The following is a 17,052-nucleotide window of genomic DNA, read 5'->3' as shown; positions in this document are numbered from 1 at the left end:
GTAATAACTGATTTAGGCAAGAAACATAAGTGGTTATTAAAACTAATGGAGGAAAGGAACATGAGGAATAGGACTTTACTCTGCACCAAAACACCTCTCTACAGAATACAAATTACTATTAATATTATTATTATTATTATTATTGAGAAGAGGTCTTGCTATGTCACACAGGCTGGAGCATGGTGCCATCACAGCTAACAGCAGCCTTGAATTCCTGGGCTCAAGCAATCTTCTCTGTCTCAGCCTCCAGAGTAGCCGGGACCACAGGCACATACCACCACAGCTGGGCTTATTTTTAAAAACTTTTTGTAGGGATGGGGTCTCCCGTATGTTACTGAGGCTGGTCTCAAACTACTAGGCTCAAGCAATTCTCATGCCATAGCCTCCCAAAGTGCTTGGATTACATGTGTGAGCACTGTTCCCAGCCAGAAAACAAATTATGAAGGGGGACAAAGTAACTTTAAAGTAGGGAAATCTGTCAGTAACCATATTAATAAATGTCTAAGTTATCACCATCAATAATGGGACAAATTGATGTCATAGGCCACCCAATGTGACGCAATGAGAACAGCAGCATCAGTTCTGTGCTAGCCCAACTCAAAATGCATAACTTAGGTCTAATCATCAGGAAACACTGGATAAATTCATGTTGATGGACATTCTATAAAGTGACTGGCTTATAATCTTCAAAAGTTTCGAGGTCATGAAGGTCAAAGAAAAATGGAGAAAGTGTTACAGATGGAAAGAAACTAGAAAATAGGAAAACTGTGTACAATGAATGATCGTGGATCTTACCCTTTACTTTAAAGCATACTATTGGGATAATCGGCAAAATCTTAGTAAGGTCTCTGTAAAAAGAGAACATAAGAATTCTTTCTACTATTTTTACAACTTTTGTAGTATTCTTGCAACTTTTCATTGTTTGGAATTGTTTCAGAATTTAAAAAAAAACTATTCTGAAAATGAAGCATAGTACCATTTTATACTGAGCTAACAATTTTGAGATGATATAAGTTAAAATATTCAAATAACAATTCTAAAATCAATTTCTAGTTGTGAAATTTAGATAATGTACTCTGTAGGAAGTCAGAGAACAGGGGCATTTTAGGATACTGATGTAATCTGAGAAGGCATCAGCTGATGCCTTCAGCTGACTGAGTTGTGTAGCCTCAAAATTGATACGTTGAAGCTCTAACCCCCAATGTGACTGTGTTTAGAGACAGGGCTTTTAAGGAGGTAATTAAGGTTAAGTGAGGGCACAACAGTGAGACTCTAATCCAATAAGACTGGTATCCTTATAAGATGAGGAAGAGACATCAAATATCTCTCCTCTCTGTTTCAGTATGCAAACAAAAGAAAGTCATGCGAAGACACAGTAAGAAGGTGGCCTTCTGCAGAAGAGGAAGAGAGCCCTTACCAGTAAATGAATTTGCCTGCATATTAATCATGGACTTCTAACCTCCAGAACTGTGAGCAAATAAGTGTCTGTTGTTAAATTTACCCAGTCCATGCTATTTTCGATGGCAGCCCTAGCTGACTAGTACAGCATTATAATAAAGACCAGATATGTTTTGAGCCTTAAAAGATGTATGAAAATCAAATATGTATGCTTCAATCTGGTCTAATTTATTGCTATACTCATCTATCTTCCCCAATCAAGTTTAAGCTACTTCAAGGCATATATTATTTTAAAATGACATCAGGTCCAGCCTATAGAAGTTAGACACATAATTTTATAAATAAATGCCTTTATGATATTTTAAGATGAGTAGAGAAAAAGCATATAGGTAGCAAGAGGATGTAGTGTTAGCAGGATGATGGCCTAGGTGTCCCAGACATAGAAGGGCAATAGGGAAGTGATCAGCTCATTTCTTCATAAATCAACAATAACTGACTCAATTTACACCTTTCAATGCTTTAAAGATGGAGAAAACTAAAAACAGAAGATATAGGAATGTGAACAAAAGATTGTCTACATTAGCTCATTAATCAGCTGGATAGAAAATTAAATCTATTAAACAATTTATTATTGCTTGGGCACAGTAATACAACTTTTTGTCTCGCTAGGTTTTAGTCCCTTCAACCTTCTTAATATCGCACCCTAAAGACTTATCTTCAAGTACAGTGAAGTCCACCTCCACTTTTTATTTCATCTTTTCTTCCTCTCTTCTTCTCTTTCCTTTGATGTGTATTTTTGACATTATCTAGCTTTGTAAACCCTTTGAGAATGTATTTTGTGTAAAATGTACCACTCTAAATATTAATACATTTTACTTCATTATAAAGTAGTTATGATATTTTTAGCATAGTAATTATGGTAATGCTATCACAGACGAGGATCATAATAATAATTATCATATCACAAACTGCAAGCTGATTTTTAAACAATTGCTTGGGCTCTCTGCTTAATGCTTCTTTTCCTTCTATTTTGCCTCTCTCTCTCCCTAGTGGTATCTAGTAGAATAAAGCTAAAGAAGATCTAGAATTCACTATGAGGCTATAAACTTCAATCTAAAGCATAGCCCCTTCATTATATTTATTTTGATGTCTTTAATTGCCTTATTTTTCTTAGCCTATATCTTCTCCACTCCTTAATTTTGAGTCTCCCATGGGATCACACAAACAAAAACTAGAGGCCAACACAACTAACCATTCAACTGCAAATTGAAACTCTACTTTTCAGCCCCTTTTCTCTATTTTACTCAACTGGAGATCTGACCACGCAGTTGTTAGGTTACTCTTGAATGATTTATTGAAAGTTACACTTCTTATTTTTACAAGCTCTTGTTAATTTTCTCTTCTTTTTTATTCTTTTTTTAGCTACTAGGCCTCACTGTCATCTAGGCTAAAGTGCAGGGGTGCAATCATAGCTCGCTGTAACCTTGGACCCTCAGGCTCAAGCGACCTTCCTGCCTCAGACTCCTGAGTAGCTAGGACTACAGACTTGCAGGACCATACCTGGCTAATTATTTTTTAAAATTTTTTATAAAGACAGGGTCTTGTCATGTCTCCAAACTCCTGGCCTCTAGCAATCCTCCCATCCTGACCTCTGAAATCACTGGGATTACAGGCTTCAGCCACTGTGCCTGGCCACTGGTGTTTTTCCATAATATTATTTCTTGTAAATTTCTGTGTATTCATGTTCATTTATACATTTGAGGAATAGTTACCGACTGCCTACTCTGCTTGCACACATTTTAGAAGAATAAGTGTTTTTGTGGTAGGATGAATAAAACCCCCATACCCTCCCCATACAAAAAAAAAAAAAGATATCCATATCCCAATCCCTAGAAATTGTTAATTTACATGGTAAAAAAGACATTACGGATGTAAATAAATTAAGGATTTTTAAAATGAGGAGATTATCCTGGTTTATCTAAATAAGCCCGATGCAATAACAAAGGTCTTATGAGTGGATTCAGGAGGGTCTGAATCAGGATAGAAGGAGGAGCAAGAGTTTGAAGGAATATAAGGAAGGGGCCATGAGCCAAGAAATTCATTGATGCCTTCACTTTAGCCACTTAGACTGAATTTAGACTTCCAGCCTTTAGAATTTAAAATAATACATTTATGTTGGTTTAAGCTACTAAATTATTGGTAATACGTTACAGCAGCAATTGGATGCGAATATAGTTTTGTTTCATGTTCTTAGAGCAAGTCAAACACACTATTTGAAAGATTTTTCCCTGTCAAATCTATTAGCAAAGACAACTGCTTCCTTTGTGATGAACAGGGGATATCCATGGGGAGAGAAACAGACCATCCAGTCATCTGAAGACTGGTGAACAATCATCTCTATACTTTGATGTGCTCACCTCCTTCAGACTTCATTCTGTGGTTAAGCAGATTTCCTGAAATGAGCACTGGCAATAACAGTTGGAATAAATTTATATTAAACCTCTATAAAAAGACTGCAAAGCAGAAAATGTCCATTCTAATCAGAGGTACTAAATGTGAGTGGAAATGTCTAAATTTTTAAAATTGCAAAACAGATAAATAGGCTTTGTTGACTTCTGTTGCCAACTGTAATTATCATTGTGATAATAGAAGTTAATTGCACTCTCAAAATGTGTAGTAATAGCAAGACATAATCATAAATGATAAGCTTTCATTTAATATAGAGTTCTAGAGTAGATCATCTAAATTAATGTTATTACATTATTTCTGTCCTCTATTATTTATTAGACCCAGTTAAGCACATCCAAATATTAGGTGGCCTCAGAAAATATTAAATAAGTTTAGAAAAATATAATTAGAATAATAGAAAAAATAGATATTTAGAAATCATTCAAAATTTATTTGAGCCCAAGGCAAAACTAATAAATCCTGATGCAATCATTAGAGACATCCAGAGTAGAAAACACTTTACCCAAATGGTCTCTCTGCTGCATCTCTCTATACTGTATCTATTAGCTGCATGCATTCTTATGAAGATATAAAGTAATCTAAAATTATTCTATAAAATTCCATCAAAGTTTCATTGAAAAATTCAGAAGTTTAGTTTTCAGCTTATGCTATAATTTGCACTGCAAATTTAAGAATTCCACAGGGATTCTGAGACTTTTGACAACCTCGTGATATGTCGTCAAAAAACAATATGAAACAAGAATGCTGATGAATCTTTCAGATAGTAAGAAGTGGGCTAAAAGTGACAGAATCCTAAAGGAAAATGATACTTGTAGCTTTATGATCTTCTAGTTATAATGCCTTAAAAAGGTACATCTCCTTTAGAAGAGAAATGAGAAAAATAGATAGTACATATTTCATTACAAAGTCCTTCTTTTCAGTTGGGACACTGTCTGTACATATCTTCTACCCACTAATTCAACATCTAAAGCAATACAAGTTTTATTATAAAACCAATCTGTTTTCATCATATAACACAAATGGATCCTAAAAGCTTAAATACTCTGGTCCTGGGCTAAAATACCTTGGGAAAAGTCTGTAAATATTACCACAAAATGAAATGGGTTAATAAGGAAATCATAATGTCACTGATTGGTATCATCTTAAAATTCCGATTTTAAACATTTCTCATTTATAATTCTGTGGGTGATGACTTTTTTTAAAAGCACTTTAATGTCACTACCAAGGTATTCTTCTATTAGTTATTCTGTCAGACTGACTCAGTTATTGTTGCTAAGGAAACAGCCAGGAAACAGGAGTTAAGCAGACTCTTTCATCTGGCGAGGGGATGATGGGAATGGATGAGAGAGTAGAGCAAGGTCAGGCGTTTACCGCTGAATACAAATCTGTCATGCCTAATAGATGAAGCTCTTTAGCGTCTGTGCTGCTCAGGCTACTCCCAGCAGCCAAGGAGAAAATAAAAAAGACACTCAAGCATGAATGCCAATCAGCCTGTGCTGGCAACAGTGATGTATTTACATGTGCCATAGCAGCTGTACTAGGCTTCACTATTGATGAGAAGATAAATTAAATAGGTGTCAATAATTATGGAAGGTCAGAATCTAAATCCTAGAGTTACACTAATAAGGTCAGATAGATGGGATTTGGCTGATTTATCCTGTTAGCATGCCTAACGCTTCCTTTTTAGGGGGTCAGAGTTCAAAACATGTCATGAGCTCAAATGTATTCAACTGAGAAAACTTTTATCAGCCTTCTTATGATCATTTTCCCAAATCAACAATCTTTTGATATATGTTTAGAAATGTCATATACCAGGTCTCATTTTGAGCAATAAGATGTGCTATGCAATAGTAATGTGTTATTCAAAATTTTTATCATCAATATTAAGTCTATGTAAGCACATTTTATTATTTATTTTATATTAATATTAGTGTTTTGAGACAAGAGTCTTGCTCTGTCGCCCAGGCTGGAGTGCAGTGGTGTGATCTTAGCTCACTGCAAACTCCGCCTCCAGAGTTCAAGTGATTCTCCTGCCTCAGCCACCCACTGGGATTACAGGCATGCACCCCCATGCCCAGCTAATTTTTATATTTTCAGTAGAGATGGGGTTTCACCATGTTGGCCAGGCTGGCCTCAAACTCCTGGCCTCAAGTGATCTGCCTGCCTTGGCCTCCCAAAGTGCTGGGATTATAAGCATGAGCCATTACACCTGGCCCACCTTTTTTTTAAATAGTAATGCAGCTGTTCATATCAGAGATAGAATGTATCTTTTATTCCATTCTTGTGATTCAGTTGCCAGCATTAAAATCGCCTAGATTGTGTGTGTGTGTACACGTTTGAATAGAAATTCATTTCCTTAACAAGTTGTTTCGGGGTCTATGATACATCAGGGTCTGTGATGGGGACTGGATTGGTATATGGAAGGAAAAATCAGGCCTCTTACAGCAAGGGTAGATGGACAAGTAGACTGATGACTATAAGCAAAATAGCAAAATAAACATGTGAAAGAAAAGCCACCCAAATAATATCAGCTAACTCCACATCTAAAATGCTTTCATGCATGTTAGATCTTGAATTTCATCAATTCTAACAGGCTCATAGAACAGTCATAGATTCAGTTTCCTTCTTCACTGTGTGAAAATATCTATCTAGGAGATTTTTATTCATAAAATGGATTGTTGCAATAAAGTTAAAACACATGTTATGACATATATTTTATATGCTTTAATAAATGATGGAGTGCTTGCTTTATAAAGTCCATGTCTAACCATAGACTAGTCATTGATTCTTCTATTAATTGATTATGCATTATTATCTCTGGAGGAGAGAGTGACAGGCAAAACAGAAAGAAAGAAAAGAGGGTACAATATTTACATAGTTCACTTGCTTACGACTTTGGTTCCCAAATCTGCTGAAGAGTCACCTGAGTTGCTTGTTAAAAATACAGATCTCAGAGCACACTAAATTCTTTATAAACCTACCAGCTACTCTAATAATGGATAACATTTAAAAAATTTAAGGTACCTTTGATGTTAGGATTAACATTAAAACTCTCTCCAAATTTTGAAGCCTAAGAAGTCAATTTATGTGATGAAAATGAATTTACAAATAATGAACATGTTATTCTATAGCATTCTACTACTATATTGAATTGCCTAGAATTAAAAATAATTGTCATATAAAGATAGTTCCCAGGGTTCTTAATGATCTCAAAGGCTGAGATGAGAAATCAGCAGATTATTTTCAGTCCCATAGTTTTGCTAGCCAATGGTATTCAGAATTCAATATTTTAATGATAAACATATCAAATTTAAAGATATATATATATATATAGTATATGCAATGGACTGAATGTAACATTCATGTTCCCCAAAATTCAGATGTTGAAATCCTAACCTCCAAAGTGATCATATTAGGAGGTGAGGCTTTTGGGAGGTTATTAGATCATGAAGATGGAGCCCTTATAAATAGAATTAGTGTTCTTATAAAAGAGACCCCAGGGAATTATCTCTCTCTCTTTGCACCATACGAGGATACAAGAAGCCATCAGTCTGCAGCCCAGAAAAGGGTCCTCACCAGAAACCCAACCATCATGCTGGCACCCTAATCTCAGACTACAGAAGCTCACCCGGTCACCAGAACCATGAGAAATAAATTTATGTTGTGCATAAGCCACTCAGTCTAAAGCATAGTGTTATGCTTGAATTGTGTGTGTGCGTGTGCGTATATACATACATATATATATATATATATATATATATATATATATATATATATATATCTCTTTGGTAGAAGGGTCAAAGTAAATATTTCTTTTCATGTTATTCTCTTGGATGTTTATCATTCACCCAGGGTTTGAGAGAGATGAAAAGCTAGCTGAAATTGCGTGGATCTATAATGCCTATATGAGTTCTAAGTATACAAAGCATCAAATTTATTGGAAGTCTTTGATTTATGTTCTTCAGCTTACCATGTATTCTCTAAGATAGCCGTTTTCTGTTTTATTCACATGCTATAGAGAGTTGGGGCTCAACTTTTGCTGGGATTGATTTCCTTGGGAAATAGATTACTGGTTCAGTATTTGGAACTGATGCTGGAATTCTGCACCAACTCCTGACACTCTGTTATGATGTAGTTGCCAGAGGAGCTGTTAACAGGATGGAGACACTCAGGAACCCCAGGACACATGCGTCTATAGAACAAGGGTGTAAAATAAGTGTAGAGCATGCCACCACCATTTCCTCCTTTAAGATGGAAATACTTCCTCCAAATTGTCCTACGTGCTAAGACATTCTAGTTGAACTTTGAAAAATTATTAAGCTTCGTAACTCAATTGAACTGCTTAGGATAGTTTTAGCATCAAGAAACACGATACATTCTTTTTTTCTGGAGGGGTGGGGGGACGGAGTCTCGCTCTGTCGCCCAGGCTGGAGTGCAATGGTGCGATCTCGGCTCACTGCAAGCTCTGCCTCCCGGGTTCACGCGATTCTCCTGCCTCAGCCCCCCGAGTAGCTGGGACCACAGGTGCCCGCCACCACGCCTGGCTAATTTTTTTGTATTGTTAGAGACGGGGTTTCACCGTGTTAGCCAGGATGGTCTCAATCTCCTGACCTTGTGATCCGCCCTCCTCGGCCTCCCAAAGTGCTGGAATTACAGGCGCGAGCCACCAATACATTCTTTATGTCAACCCTCAAAATACTAGTTCTTCCACATTTGTCTGCATAGCCCATAGTATTGAGACAACCTCTCGCACCCAGAAAAGATATTTTTCACTATCAGAAAGTGAGAGAATGTGCTGGCCTCATGGACTGTTAGAGTTGTATTTGCTACTTAATGTAGATAACTATTTGCCTTTAAAGAAAAACATTTGCTATTAAGAACATTTTCTTGTACTTCTTCCTTTAAGAAACCAAAGACATTTTAATATACCAAGCGATAATGCAAGTAAGTTAGGGATAATGACTTTCATTAGAAAATAACTTCCCCAAAATTTTAGCAACTGGTGGACACACATGTATGTGTCAGAACATGAACTTGAGGACAAAATAGTGTGCCAACTAGCGAGGGGAGTGGGGAAAAAGTAGAGCCAAAGATTCTCAAAGCTTAAATGTTAGATGCTATTTGTACTGGAAATTGGTATAAAATATTCAATTCCTTTGTGGCAGTAACACAAGTTAATGAAAAATAACAATTCTATTGATTAAAAAATTAATTGACACTTTATACAATATACCTGTGACATAAAAATGATTTTAAACTAAAAACAATTTATTACATCATAAGAAAATTGAGATAATGAAACAATTCACTGCTTTATGCATCACATGACTTCAAAGCACTTAGAAAGTTGGGCCCAATTTTAAAAGTATAACTATGGTTATAAAGTATAACCATGATACGGCTATATAATAGGGATGACTTGTCCAATCAGCACAATAGGCACTGTGTCAAGGGCCACAGTACTTTTACATGCCCATAAAGAAGGTTTAAGTTTTTTTTTTTTGTTTGTTTTTTTTTTTAGTTAGGAGGAAAAAATAAGTCCATCCTGGATTACATTCATCTTTATTCCAAAACAGTTAGAAAATTTGTAACTTCTTCATGAAGAAAGAGGCCTGCAAAAGCATAAATGCCTTCTTTTTCCATAGACAATGAGGCAGAAGTAGACACAAGGCATGAAAGAGGAAAAAATTATTTAAAAATACATGAGTACGGCCGGGCGCAGTGGCTCACACCTGTAATCCCATCATTTTGGGAGGCCGAGGCGGGAAGATCATTTGAGGTCAGGAATTCACAGCCAGCCTGGCCAACAAGGTGAAACCCTGTCTCCACTAAAATCACAAAAATTAGCCGGGTGTGGTGGCAGGCACCTGTAATCCCAGCTACTTGGTAGGCTGAGGCAGGAGAATCACTTGAGCTTGGGAGGCAGAGGTTGCAGTGAGCAGAGATTGCACCACTGCACTCCAGCCTGGGAGGCAGAGCGAGACTCTGTCTCAAAACAAACAAACAACAACAACAACAACAACAAAGTGAGTACAAGCATTGCATTGCTTTATAAAACTAATAACTAAGTTAGTCACATTACCATGAGGAATGTCTGGTCATATTTATTTTAAGTAATACACAACTGGATAGAGTTACTTATTAGAGCATATTCATATTATCAAGTATCACAAACTTATCAAGTGTTTTGGGTTAATGCTCATTTCTGGCTAATCTTTTTTAATATTCACAGTGAGAACTATATGATCATTAACTTTGTTAATGAGAAAGCTAACTTAAATGTAACACAAAATAATAGAAAATCATTGCTGGGAATAAAAAGAGCATCATTATGGAGAAACTCCAGGTAGCAATGGTTTAAGAAAATACTCTACCAAATCTGAAATGACAGAGGTCTGGATTTTATGTAAGAAACAAAATACTCAACTTTATCCTTCTTAAATGATTCTGTTTGCATTTCATAATTACTGAGACCATAATAACTGAAATTTGTTTGAAGGAGGATCATTTTGACAAAAATCTGAAAATGAGTAACTTTGTATTGTCTAAGTTCAAGGCAGCATCACAGAAGTGTAGTTTTGGAGATGGCAGTGATGATTCTACCACCTTCCCACCTGAGAAGTTCGCTTTATATTCCTATTTAAAAAAAAATGTGCACAAGCAAACAGAAGTCAACTCTGTCACATAGCATGTTCTGTGTTTTAATGGCTTCTTCCTTTGATTAAGTAGTATTTCAGCAATTCAGGAAATCCATTATAATAATACCCTGTAGGATTTTTAAGGTAAAAATTTAAGACGGTGACTAGGTGATTTGGGGAGTTTATTTAACCTACAAATTGGAATAATAATTTGGCATTGTTTACTCCAGTTTCTTACCCAGAAAGAATAATGACAAGGCACTGGGTCCTGACATTTCTCTGTGCTAAGGAACTGGTAAAGATCCTTAATTATTTTAGATGGGAAAAAAAAAAAATCCCTGCCTAGGTTTCTAGGTGTGGTTCATACTGGTTTTCTTGTATACATTTTTCTTCTTCTATGTGGTCTTGTTTGTGCTAAATTCTTCCTTTAGATGTTTATTATAACCCTTGGCCTTCACTTATTAATTCCTGCAAAAGCTATTGAATGCATGATCTGATCTCTCATCCTTCAGAACCTGAGGGCAATTCCTTGTGGCTTCCTGGCTTTTGTGTTCTTTCAGTGGGGACTGTTTCCTTCTGTTCTGCAGGCTGGATTCTCTGGGTACCTGGATAATAGGATTGGCTTTAAATTGTTTGGTAGGCATTCTATGCTTGTAGTAAGAACTATGGGATCCCCCATTTTCATAGTTCCAAAATTATTCTTGTGAAATATCAAGACAAATTCCCTTGGCAATGATAGTCCTAGATATAATTTTAAAAATCACTATTTGTTCAAGGTTGTCCAATTTCTATAAGAATTTTCCAAAATGATCAGAATGTGGATGCAAAATTAGTGAAAGAATCTTGAATTCAAATTTTGTTTCCTACTGCTGCTGTAACAAATCACTGCAAACTCAGCGTCTTCAAATTACACGTTTGTTATCGTATAGTCTTTGGGTTAGAGGTCTCGCATGTCTTCTAGGCAAAGCTGTGTTCCTTTTTGCAGGCTCTAAAGATGAATTCATCTCCTTGCCTTTTCCCACTTAAAGAGGCTGTCCACCCACAGTGCTTGGCTTGTGAGCCGTTGCTCTGTCTTCAAAGCCGGGAACCAGTTAGAAAAGCTGAAACAGAAGATCTGGCAGGGCCTGGAGGAGCAGCTGGCTGAGACATTGCCCTGTCCCAACAAGTGAGCCACCAGAAAGCAGCAACTCATATCCTGCACGAACCTCCCCAAAATAAAATAGTACAGGTACTTGCAGTGTATTGAATATTTATTCCCTCCAAAACTCATGCTGAAGTTTAATCTCCAATATGAAAGTTTTGCAAGGGAGGGTCCTTTGAGAGATGATTGGGTCATGAGAACAGAGCCATCATCAATTTATTAACTCATTTATAGACTAATGGAATAATAGGTTAATGATTAATGGGTTATTATGGGAGCAAGGCTGGTGGCTTTGTAAGAACAGGAAGAAACACCTGAGCTAGCACACCTAGCCTCCTTGCCATGTGATGCCCTGAGCCACCTCGGGACTCTGTAGAGAGCCTTCACCAGAAAGAAGGCCTTTACCAGAGCCAGCTCCTAAACGTTGCACTTCTCAGCCTCCATAACTGTAAGAATTAAATTGCTTTTTAAAAATAAATTACCCAGTTTCAAGTATTCTGTTACAAGTAACAGAAAGTGGACTAAGACACTACTCCCTTACATCTATTTGCCTTTTCTGGCCCACACTAACTCAGAATCACAAAGAGAGGGAAATTCGGAGAAAGGTTATTTCAGCTTGACTAAGTTGATACAGTAAAAATCCACCACATCCATGTTTATCCTTCGATATTCACATGTCTCTGCTACAAAAGAAGGCTGTAAACAATTATTTTTGTTGTTCCTTATAGCTCTTCATTTTATCCCCAAAACTTTGAATATCTGGAAACATAGTAAGGAAATTTGATATGACAACTCCCAAATTTTAATCAGGTCTCTATGCACATGTAAACAAAGAGCTAGATGTTTTCACATGATGCTCTCTAAAGAGCAGTATGCCATCATAATTTTTTTGTATTTGTATGTCTAGAAATTTATTTTGAACAGCCAAGAGTGTTAAAATGTACTCTTTCTAAAAACGAATGTGCAAGTAATCTTGCAGTTACAGGAAGACATTTGACTCAGTAATATTTTTCAGAATGTTAACTGTTCCTTAGATGAATCTAACAAATAGTCAACAAAAAGGGGTCTCACAAATTCTTTTAGTATTCTTGACAGCTGTATAAAATGTAGGGGAAACTGACAACACACAGTGTGCACTTTTAATATTGCCAGTGTTCATTCATGTTGCTAACCATCCAAGCCATACCTGATGCCTTAGACATCAAAAATTTTACATATAGCCAATTGAGTCTTTCCCAAGGCTACCTGGATACCTCACATTTCTTTTGGTAATAATATATAGAATCTTCTATGTATATGTCATTCATGGTCATCAGTATGCCATCTCTAGCACACCAATTGTTACTCCTATTTGGAACAATTGAAAAACAAAGAATCTGAGCTTTGGGAACAGAAAATTGTATTAAAACAGATCTCAGAGAATAACAGATGTTTTGATGATTATGTTGTTTTTTTGTTTGTTTTGGCCAATAATGACTTGGGAAAATTTGTGGGAGAAATAACAAAGGCAAAAAACAAATGACCTTAGAATTGCTCTCTAGTAGAATCTAGCTTGAAGAACAAAGTGGGCCAGTGTTACAGTGGTAGGCATATATAAAATTCAGTGAGTTGTAGAATTTCAGGATCCACAAAAGGAGGCACAAACTGAAGAGTCTAGGAATGAGGGAGTGGAGGTAGAACATAGGAGATAGATATTAATGAGGTAGAACATAGAAGATAAATATAAATTCTAGTTAACTAATCCCAGGCCAGAAAAGAAGATACAATAAAGTTAGCGTGTGTGTTTTCTGAAGGAAAATAAAACAGATTTATACATACCACGTGGAAACTATAAGAAAGAGACACACTTACAGGTTTTTAGTAAACAAGAGCTAGTAAATAGATTTAAAACAAAATACCCATAATTACTAATTTACAATGTATAAATGTCATTGCTATTGTCTTCATTTAGCATGGTAGTTACTAATTTGTTACTGAACAAAAACAATTATAAAGTTTTCATATGTTTATTTTAATTCATCTGGTCCAATTTTTGCCCTGGAGTATTATATTTCTTAACTATCTATTTTCTTAACAGGAAAAGCTCTTTGTATATGACAGTGAAAATTAAGGAAAATAATTTTTTATTATAAAAGTGTTACCCTAAAAGAGAAACTAGTCTGTTAGAGAAAAGGATCTCTTTGAAAAATTAAGTTTTAATCCCCAGGAAAAATGATTAATAATAAAGCTAGATTCAGCCATAACCATATAACAATTTTTGTTATTTTGCTTGCAAGGTGAGTTTATAGGTTTTCAAATGTGGATTTGATTATTTATTATATTTAATGCTTTCTCTTTTAAAGTAGAATGATGTTAAAAACCCACAAGACCTGTACATTGCATAAATTGATAAGGACGAAGGTAGTTTAAAGAATACAGGGAAAGCCCCCATTGAACCTTATGCTGAAATAAAATTTCCATTACTGCTGCATGGGGACCAACGTGTTCTCCTTTGACAAGGACAGATTTTAGATTAAGCACTCTTAGATTGTAAATTATCATTCTTGATCTCTGGCCTTCCCCATCTACGGTGCCTTAGAGAAATGGGACAGACTGTGAAAAAGTGTAGATTTTAAGAGGTAAAACCCTGACCCTTAACTGTCCCCAATTCCCACACCCAAATTTCCATGTTTCAAGGGAAAGAATAGTAATGTGAAGACTGTTGAATTTAAATAGGAATAAGGGACATTATAATTACAAATCTTAGTAGCCATTTCTAGAATGACTGGCTGACACAACAGTCACCATCCATCACCAATTACAATTACACATAATTTGGCCACCCGAGATAGAAAACGTGGGGGCCTGCTTAGAAGCGGTACCTCTGGATTAATCTTCAAACTTGCAAAGAATTTTATTTTACACATTAGCTGCGTACAGTTCAAGCTAAATAATTAACGTTTAAATAAGGCACATGTGACTTTCTTAAACAAGGGAAAAGGAGAAGTGGAGGTTTCACAGAGAGTGGGGGAGATCTTTTTTTTTTTTCTTTTTAATCTTGTCACTCAAAGAAAAGACATTATCACTGATACCCAATAGAGACTGCTTTCTCTAGGTGATAGCTAGAGCTTCTAAATCATTGTTTGGTTTTTGATTTGTGGATTTCAAAAATATTGGAATGATGAAGTGACCGTAAGATAGATTTTTTTTAAGAAAATTCATTTATATCAACATGAGTGCACATAGAAGTAGGCCATTCAAGCCACAGTACACAGGTGTTTATTTCCTAAAGCAAGCTTACTCTGCAAAATCAATTTGTGAACTCATTACATAAATCCATATTAAACTATTTAGTCTATATTTAACACTATAACAAGCATAGTCAGGGTAAATTAAATGGATTTTATTCCTAGGTGGCAGAAAGCCAAAGTTAGTCCTTCTAATTTATTTCTCAGTTCTAATCTGTGTCTGCCACAGACAGAGGAAATAAAGAGGGGAGAGGGGGAAAAAAGTGATAGTTTTTACCTTCTGATATTTAAGGGTTAATCAAATCAATATATTCCAGTCCTGGCAGCTCAGTGCCAGTGCTTAGTGGTTATCTTATGTTAATGCATAACCGTTTAACTCATTATTCCAAGATGGCAGTGCAATGAGTTCCTTTCTCAAAGCTGGGTAAAATATGTCCAGCAAGGAAGAATCATCTCATCAGTAGGAGAATGACTCACTTATACCCTATCAAGGAACTAAAGATGCATGATAAGACCCTGTCACACTCTCCCTTAAGCTTTTCATTACCATCAGCAATGCCAATAACTTACAGAATTCCCAGTCAGCATCAAAAGCTCCTTTTCAATTCAAATGCAAACTGCTAACCATTTCCCTTTTCCATATAATTCTTTGAATTCATCATTCTCTCCATGAGCAGAGTTGCCACTCAGTTTAGGTCATAATTATTTCCCTCTGGAGATACTACAAAATGTTCTGCATTCATCTGTCCTCCTGCTCTGATCTCTCTAACACACAAAGCAAAATATGCTTTTCAGTAAGCCTATTAGTTTTGCCTATTTTGATTATAAATTTCTCAATTACATGTTTTGAAGTCTTTGGGATATTTACTTCCCTTGCTTCATCTTTTACAATATCATAGTTTATACCTGGCATTATCAATTAATCAGTAAAACAAAGTATTTGCCTTTTAGGCTTCCTAATGAGTCATTGAGAGTCTGTCATTGTCAGGCCCTTTACTCATGCTGGGAATACAAAGATGATCAAGACATGGGCCTTCAAAGGACTCACAATCCAAGCTCTTTCTGTCGAGATGGACTTAAGTCATTCTTCCTCTTTCTTAAGTGATGGCTTTACCATCCATTCAGTTAAGTCAAGAATTTAGGAATCAGCCCCAATTCCTAATCCATCTGTACATATTCATCGCAATCCCCAAGTTGTCAGGACCTTCTAATACATTAACTCACTCTTCTTGCACAGTTGCGGTCAATGCCCTCATTCTTTCTTGCTTAGCCTACTGATGATACAGCTTTCCAACTAGTTTCAATATTTCTAGTCCCTCTTTCTACCACTGCCAACTCACACAGCTTCCAAAGTTATCTTTAAAAAACAGAAATAGAAGCAAGCCTATCTTTTACATTTAGCCATCTCTATCCCACATAGTCTAGACAAAAAGTCCAATTTTCTTTGTATATTCTAAAAGATACTCTGTGATCCAGCCCCTGCATATCTCTACAGCCTTACAGAACCACACATAATTCACTGAATACATATTTTTGCTTCTGCTCTATTCTCCCATGTGTTGTGTGTAATGTTTCTTCTACCAGCCATTTCTTTGCCCTTCTTGGCAGCTTGGCCAAACCATATCCCTACTTCAAAGTCCATTTCAGCTGAGATGTCACATCTTCAGCAATGAATTCCTCTTCCCATTGAAAGAGTTGTTTAAGTTCTCCTTTGTGCTATCCCCTTTTTCTTACCCCTATAGCTTGCACTTATATACTCCTGGGATTCAAAATAAATTTGTTCTATGCCAAACTTCCCTGTTAGACTAAGAGCTTAAGCATCCACTTAACACCTGCATTCAGAAAGTAGAAATAACTTTTTCTAGGATGTTTCATGTGAAAAGTAGCTACATCATTAGTATGAGGTTTTAGTGTTGTTATTTTTCTTGATCTAGAAAAGCAAAAAGATATTTACCATTTTTATCAGTTGAATTTCCCCAAGGGTCATCTGTTTCTATATAAGCAAGCATATTAAAGAAGATCTAAAATATTTTATCAAAATTGGGCTCAAAGCCTCACATTAAATAATGAGAAGTAAGGCTCAAGTATAACAAGAAAGCAGGTGGTCTACATGTCAAAAATTGGACATGGAATCCATGAGATCAAAAGACTTATGTATGGGCTACCAATTCTCTTCTCC

The 17,052-nt window shown here is 36.1% G+C and overlaps 1 protein-coding gene and 1 long non-coding RNA gene across 6 annotated transcripts in view; one reads left to right on the top strand and one right to left on the bottom strand.

Annotated features, from left to right (window-relative positions):
- The window catches only part of DCC (DCC netrin 1 receptor), a 1,213,980-nt gene that overhangs the window by 447,652 nt on the left and 749,276 nt on the right, over positions 1–17,052 (bottom strand). The gene's annotated exons all lie outside the window — the stretch shown is intronic.
- On the top strand, positions 565–11,739 carry LOC129019081 (uncharacterized). Its single transcript, XR_008495501.2, has 3 exons — positions 565–844; positions 1,343–1,469; positions 11,491–11,739. It is a non-coding gene; the product is annotated as an uncharacterized LOC129019081 (long non-coding RNA).

The sequence above is a fragment of the Pongo pygmaeus genome, chromosome 17, assembly GCF_028885625.2.
Source record: "Pongo pygmaeus isolate AG05252 chromosome 17, NHGRI_mPonPyg2-v2.0_pri, whole genome shotgun sequence".
Classification (NCBI taxonomy): Eukaryota; Metazoa; Chordata; class Mammalia; order Primates; family Hominidae; genus Pongo; species Pongo pygmaeus.
This window is presented reverse-complemented; position numbering and strand designations above follow the sequence as displayed.